The sequence below is a fragment of the Microtus oregoni genome, unplaced genomic scaffold (assembly GCF_018167655.1).
Source record: "Microtus oregoni isolate MIOR12 unplaced genomic scaffold, Mior012 000052F_ref0000163, whole genome shotgun sequence".
NCBI lineage: Eukaryota > Metazoa > Chordata > Mammalia > Rodentia > Cricetidae > Microtus > Microtus oregoni.
This window is the reverse complement of record NW_024543828.1, coordinates 12,221,192-12,228,311: the sequence shown is the minus strand read 5'-3', so window position 1 is coordinate 12,228,311 and position 7,120 is coordinate 12,221,192. Positions and strand designations below refer to the sequence as shown.

Genomic DNA, 7,120 nt, shown 5'->3' with positions numbered 1-7,120 from the left:
AAAATGTTTCTAAAATATGTTACAAAGTATAAATTTAATTAGAGGATTTTCTATGATTAAAATTCAGTGCATTTATGTCAAACTAGGGAGGGCCAAATTCTTTGTGTATAACAAGGCATTATTTTTCCAATTTTTATTATTTAGCTTTATTTTTTTTGGGGGGGGGACATGATTTCTCAGTATAGTCTTGGCTGTCCTGGAACTCACTCTGTAGACCAGCCTGGCCTCACACTCACGGAGATCTGACAGCCTCTGCCTCCTGAGTGCTGGGATCAAAGGCATGCACCACCACCTCCCATCTTATCTATTTATCATGTGTATAGGTGCACTCCATATACACACCATAGAATGCATACGGAAGTCAGACAGTAACCTTCAGAAGTGGGTTTTCTCATTCCAGTGTAGGGCCCATAGATCAGATGACCAAGCTTGTGCAGCAAGTGCTTTTACCTATGAAACACTTCGCTGGCCCAGCGAGGCTTTCCTTTTTACAGTGTTGCTCCTGTGTGTACGCATGTACGTTTGCTTTGGCACATATAGGGAGATCAGAGGACAACCTGTGTGCAATGGTTCTCTCTTTCCCCACGTGGGTCTGGAGGCTCATCCTCGGGTCCTCAGGTTTGGTGGCAGACATCTTGCCCCATGGAATCATCTCAATCAGCTACGACAATTGCTATGTTTTCCTCTGATTTTGTCAGGTTTTGACTATTTGGGTCTTAACAAAGTTGGGGTTCATTTAACATCTGTTTTATTTTAAGCCTTGTAATGACCTCCATATGAACTGTTTTTCTTTTAACGTGGCCCTAGTACTTTCCCCCAGCTCCCCTACCCCATCCAGTAACTAGTACATTCCATACCCTATTTTCTGACAAGAGGATTCACTGTGGCAGGGGTGGAATGAGACTGACCCTCAAAGGAGGTGGCACCCCTCCGAGAAGATGGCTGTGCCTCCCACGTATGCTGATCTTGGCTAGTCTGCCAGGGATGTCTTCACCAAGGGCTATGGCTTTGGCTTAATAAAACTTAATTTGAAAACAAAGTCGGAGAATGGATTGGAATTTACCAGTTCAGGCTCCACCAACACAGAGACCACCAAAGTGAACGGCAGTCTGGAAACCAAGTATCGATGGACTGAGTACGGCCTGACGTTTACAGAAAAGTGGGACGCAGACAACACCCTGGGTACCGAGATCACAGTGGAAGACCAGCTTACACATGGGCTGAAGCTGACCTTTGACTCATCCTTCTCACCTAACACGGGGGGAAAAATGCTAAAATCAAGACAGGGTACAAGAGGGAGCATATCAACCTGGGCTGTGATGTGGATTTTGACATCGCTGGGCCCTCGATCCGGGGTGCCCTGGTACTTGGCTATGAGGGCTGGCTCGTTGGCTACCAAATGTATTTTGAGACCTCCAAGTCCTGAGTGACCCAGAGCAACTTTGCAGTTGGCTACAAGGCGGATGAATTCCAGCTTCATACTAATGTGAATGATGGGACGGAGTTTGGTGGCTCCATCTACCAGAAGGTGAACAAGAAGTTAGAGACTGCAGTCAACCTCGCCTGGACAGAGCGGGAACAGTAACACTGGCTTTGGGATAGCAGCCAAGTACCAGGTCGACCCTGACGCCTGCTTTTCGGTCAAAGTGAACAACTCTAGCCTAATTGGCTTAAGGGTACACTCAGACCCTCAGGCCAGGTGTCAAGCTGACGCTGTCAGCTCTGCTGGATGGCAAGAACGTCAATGCGGGTTGCCACAAGCTTGGTCTAGGACTAGAATTTCAAGCATAAATGAATATTGTACAATTGTTAATTTTAAACTATTTTGCAGTATAGCTACCTTCAGAATTTAGTGAACCTTTTAATGTTGTACGTTGGGGGATGCGAGAATCGATAAATACCACGCTAGATCTCCAGGTTAAGGGTGACTCGGCTTTCCGGTGTTTACCATTTCAGAGGTACAGCAGACACCCCATTCCTGAAAGGGTTCTTTTATAGCTGTAGATGGGGGCTGGAGAAGAGACCCTCTAGAGATGCCAGGCCACGAGCTCAGGATATGCGGGCCCTTTGTAAATCTGTATCGAGTCCATAGGTGAAATTGTGACTTCCTGAGCAACCTTGGTGTCTCGATCCTAACTGCTGAGAAGCATGTGCGCACACACCTGTGTGAGAGGGCCTTTCTTAGGCAGATCTCCGTGGCTTCTTCCCGTCCTTGCCCAGTTACCTGTTTTACACCAAAAGCACTCTTCTGGTTAGCTATTTCCTTTGTGCCATTTTAGGGTAGAGAGAGTGGGCCAATGGAGCCGTCATCTAGGACTTCATTCTTCCTTGTGTTGTGGCATGGTTTTTTTGTTTCTCTTCTCTCTTCTTTTTTCTTTCCTCTCTCTCCCTCTCTCACCATTGCACTAGAGCATGAGACAGCTTTAATCTGGGCATGTGATTGTGGTCACCATGACAACACCAGGGATCTAAAGTGACCTGTTAAAGCCCCACCACTCTTTTTTAGCACTTTAATAGGTACATTAGAGAGTCTTCCATTTTGTTCCATTTTGTATGGAATTAGCTCCTCCCCTTCAAATGCTGTAATTAACATCACTTAAAATAAAACTTGAATAAAATATTGAAACCTAAAAAAAAAAAGGAGGTGGTACCTTCCAAAAGGTCGCCCAGATGTAAGGAGATTCAAGCAGCATGTAGTGGTGCCTACTTGCTTCCCCCTGAAGAAGGAGGGCAATTGTCAGGACGAAAACAAGTTAAATGGGACATGGTGGGGGGTGGTTCTTGCCCATGGTCCAAGTATTTGGGAGATTAAAGCAAGAAGGTTTGTTTCAGTTCAGCCTGGAACTTAGGTAGCAAGACCTTGTCTCAAAACTAGCAACCCAAATGGAATTGCTATGGCAGCCCTGCTAAAGTGAACTGAAGTCCAGAGGTAATGGTGGTTCCGCATGGCTACCTGACACTAACCCATTATCTTCTAATATTGGATCTTCTGTAGAATGTGGATGATATTTGCTTCAGACACAGGCATATTTTTAAAATTTTTTTCCTTTTATTTATTTATTATGTATACAATATTCTGTGTGTATGTCTGCAGGTCAGAAGAGGGCACCAGATCTCATTACAGATGGTTGTGAGCTACCATGTGGTTGCCGGGAATTGAACTCAGGACCTTTGGAAAAGCAGGCAATGCTCTTAACCACTGAGCCATCTCTCCAGCCCCACAGGCATATTTTAAACATTTTCACAAAACCAGGGTAACTGTAACTATCTTGCACGACTGAGAACTATTCTGAAGAGAGATACATTCTGCTCCGTTCTTCTAAGGGACTCCTGAAAACAATGGTTTCCTAAAGAGCTAAAAACTTCCCTAAGAATCCCAGGCTGGGGCTGGGAGGGGAAGGTCAGGGAATCCACACAGCTCAGCAAGCTTGAATTCACAGCCCCGTAATTCTCTGACTTTGTTTTTATCTTTTCAATAAAATTGTAACAGCTCTCCTGGAGAAGGCTGGAGAAACCAGACAGTTTTCTTTGTGGACTGGCCCACACTATCAGTAAATCAATGTTCCTTTGTCAAGTTGCTTCCCAGTTTCCTTTAACACACAGTAGGTGTATGAAGCTATGTGCCCCAGTCATAAGATGACATTGTGTTTGTTCACAATTTAGTAAACATCTTTAGTGACTGCTTAAAATGATGACAGGGCCAGAGAAGTGGCTTGGCAGTTGCAGAGGACCTGGGTTTGGTTTCCAGCACCCACAGCACGTGGCTTACAATAGCCTGTCTATAACTCCATCTCATAAGTAGTCCTTACATGTTTGGAACCAATTTTTTCACCACTGTGACCTATTTGCCAATTATTATAATAACCTGCTGATTTTACTTCTAGCCAAAAAGAGAACACCACTGTTCTCTTATCCGCGGGCTCAAGGGCCAGTCCTTCTATCCAGGTACCTAGGAAATACAACTAGAGCCTGAGTTGCAGCTTGGACTGCAAAACAGGTGTTACCACTCACATTCTTTTTTATACTGCTGAATAACAGCACCCACACAGATGGTATTGTATCTCAGCAGGGGGTTGGGGTGGGGGATGGTTACCAGCCCAAAAGCTCTGATTGGCTGAGTGTCTCTGGTGTTCATGGTTCCTTAAGGTGATGGCTCTGTTTTCATGCTGGCTATCAGCTGGCCACCCCACATCATCCTTGGAGAAAATGTGATGCATAACTTTCTTCTGGAGCTTTGACAGTCTGGAACCTCTTTTGTTCCTCCCCTTAAGGTGGGCTGACTAAGGGACTGGTTTCTCCCATTCTCATCCATGTCCTAGAAAAGGATGTCACTGAACAAAACACAGGAGCCGGGATGTGCGGTAACACTAGGTGGCAACCCAGGACTATAAATTAGCACAGCATTTTTTTTTGTGGCTGCCATACTACAGGCAGACACCAGGGGGAAGCCTGTGACAGAACACTCTAAAAGTATAGTCCCTCACAAGCCCAGGAAGGATTAAAACGAGAAACAAGCTTGAGAGATACCCAGAAACTATCCAGAATGAATAGCTAAAATGTTTCCTGAACAACACCAGACTACAAGGTCTTGGAGAGGTAGCTAATACTTTAGATGCTGAAATCCTAACAAAGCTAAGAGGACAGATAAACAGGAAAATATGATGCACTTAAAGCACCACCACTTCTCTCTTATCTGTCTGTCTGTCTGTCTGTTTCTCTCTTACTCGCTCGCTCTTGCTCTTTCTCTTCTCTCTTTCTACTCCTCTTTCTTCTCTTTTCTTCCTCTCCCCGTGAGACAGATGCAAGGCTTGGCACACACTAGGCAAGCACACTATACAGACTTACACCCCCATCCCTAAAGCAGTAAGTGAAACTTCTGAAACCAGAACTTACAAGAGAAAAAAAATAGACAGATATGAGTTGCTTGTCAGACAATACAAGTCACCATTCTAAGGTGCTCAATGAATTAGAGAACCAAGAAACAACAAAATGAAATCAGGGAAATGATATATGAATGGAAGCCAAGACTGAGGAAAAACACAAAGGAAGGAATTCATGGCTACCACTCTAAACCTGGTCATAAGCCCATAGTGTGTGGGGGGGGAGGGGAGTCATGGTGTAGTTGTTTTTTTTTAAGATTTATTTATTTATTATGTGTACAGCATTCCCTCCATGTGTGCTCGCAGGCCAGAAGGGGGAGCCGGGTCTCATTACAGATGGTTGTGAGCCACCATGTACTTGCTGGGAATTGAACTCAGGACCTCTGGAAGAGCAGTTAGTGCTATTAACCACTGAGCCATTTCTCCAGCCCCCCTGTAGTTGTTTTCTTAACTGGTCATATTGTCAAACTGCGTTCATGCTGTTCTCAACCTGCTAGAGAAGCCTCTGTCTGTGGTGGGCAGCAGTCAGTGCAGAGATGCATCACCCATTGCTAAGGAGAAGTCACTGTGAGTGCTCAGCCCTAAATGGGACAGGCTCAGGGAACATTTGCAGAAGAATGGACTGAAAGAGTAGAAGAACAGGGGAATAGAGAGGAGTGCACTGAGATGCTGTTGTCTGGTGGTGTTGTGCTCGCGAATTCACAATAGCAGTGGTTAACTGGGTAAGATCAAGCCTGTCAAAATCCCAGCATGGGGAAAGGAGGGGCTTTGAAGCCCCCCCTCTTCACTAAGGAGCTATTAGCAGTTCATGGGTGCTGAGGGAGGGAAAGCCACTTTTTTCTAATGGGGGAATGTGGCCACTGGTAAGTTACTCACGTTCCAGTGGATGGTCCTATACCCATGAGCATACCAGCAGCGCTAACTGGACTCTTGGGGTTATCAAAAGCAATGGAAAAAATAGAGGACATAAATTTGAGAGGAAGTGGTAGGGGAGGAATCTGGGGGAGTTCAGGAGCAGTGGGGACAGATATGATTGAAATATAATGTATACATGTATGGAATTCACAGAGATTGCATTCTCTCTCTCTCTCTCTCTCTCTCTCTCTCTCTCTCTCACACACACACACACACACACACACACACACACAAATCTTCCTTAGCTGCTGGTGAGCAAAGACTGGCATTATATCTAACTTCCCCAAACCTGTGCAATCAAGAGTACAATGGCATATTTAAAATACTAAGAGAAAAGTATAACCTAGATCTTAGCATGCTGGAAAGTTATTCTTCAAAGGGGGAAAACTAAAGACTTTCACAAGCAAACTAAATTGGAAGACTGCATTGCCAATTCCCTTCCCTCAGAGGGAACACCAAAATCAGTTCTTTAAAGAGACAGAAAATAATATAGGTTAGAAGCTCAACTGTAAAAAAGGACTGATTGCGGAACACACAAAAGCAAGACAAAAAGTCAGTTTTCTTATTTATTATTAATAAAAACCAGATAGCGTTTTTGTTCAAGAAAATGGTAGCTATGAAGGTTCAAGAAGCATACAGAACACCAAATAGGCTGGATCAAAAAAAAAAAAACATCCCCTCGCCATATAATAATCAAAACACAAAATACACAGAATAAAGAAAGAATATTAAGAGCCGCAAAGGAAAAAGGCCAAATTACTTATAAAGGTAAACCTATCAGACTTACACCTGACTTCTCCATGGAAACCATGAAAGCCAGAAGGTCCTGGATAGATGTTCTCCAAAAACTAAGAGACCACGGATGCAAGCCCAGACTACTATATCCAGCCAAGCTTTCGTTCACTATAAATGGAGAAAACAAAATTTTCCAGGATAAAAACAAATTCAAACAATATGTAGCCACAAATCCAGCCTTACAGAAAATTATAGAAGGAAAATCACTAACCAAGGAGTCCAACAATGCCCACAATAACTCAGTCATCTAGAGACCTTTCACCAGCAAAACTCAAAGAAGGGAAACACACAAACCCTACTACTAAAAAAGTGACCGGAGTTAACAACCACTGGTCATTAATATCACTTAATGTCAATGGACTCAACTCACCTATAAAAAGGCACAGGCTAAGAGATTGGATACGAAAACAGGATCCAACATTCTGCTGTCTACAAGAAACACACCTCAACCACAAAGACAGGCACCTACTCAGAGTAAAGGGCTGGGAAAAGGCTTATCAAGCAAATGGACCTAAGAAACAAGCAGGTGT

The 7,120-nt window shown here is 44.0% G+C and overlaps 1 pseudogene; it reads left to right on the top strand.

The window, feature by feature from the left end:
• The first annotated feature begins 938 nt into the window (after positions 1 to 938).
• On the top strand, positions 939 to 1,894 carry LOC121437539 (annotated as a pseudogene).
• The last annotated feature ends 5,226 nt before the right edge of the window (positions 1,895 to 7,120 follow it).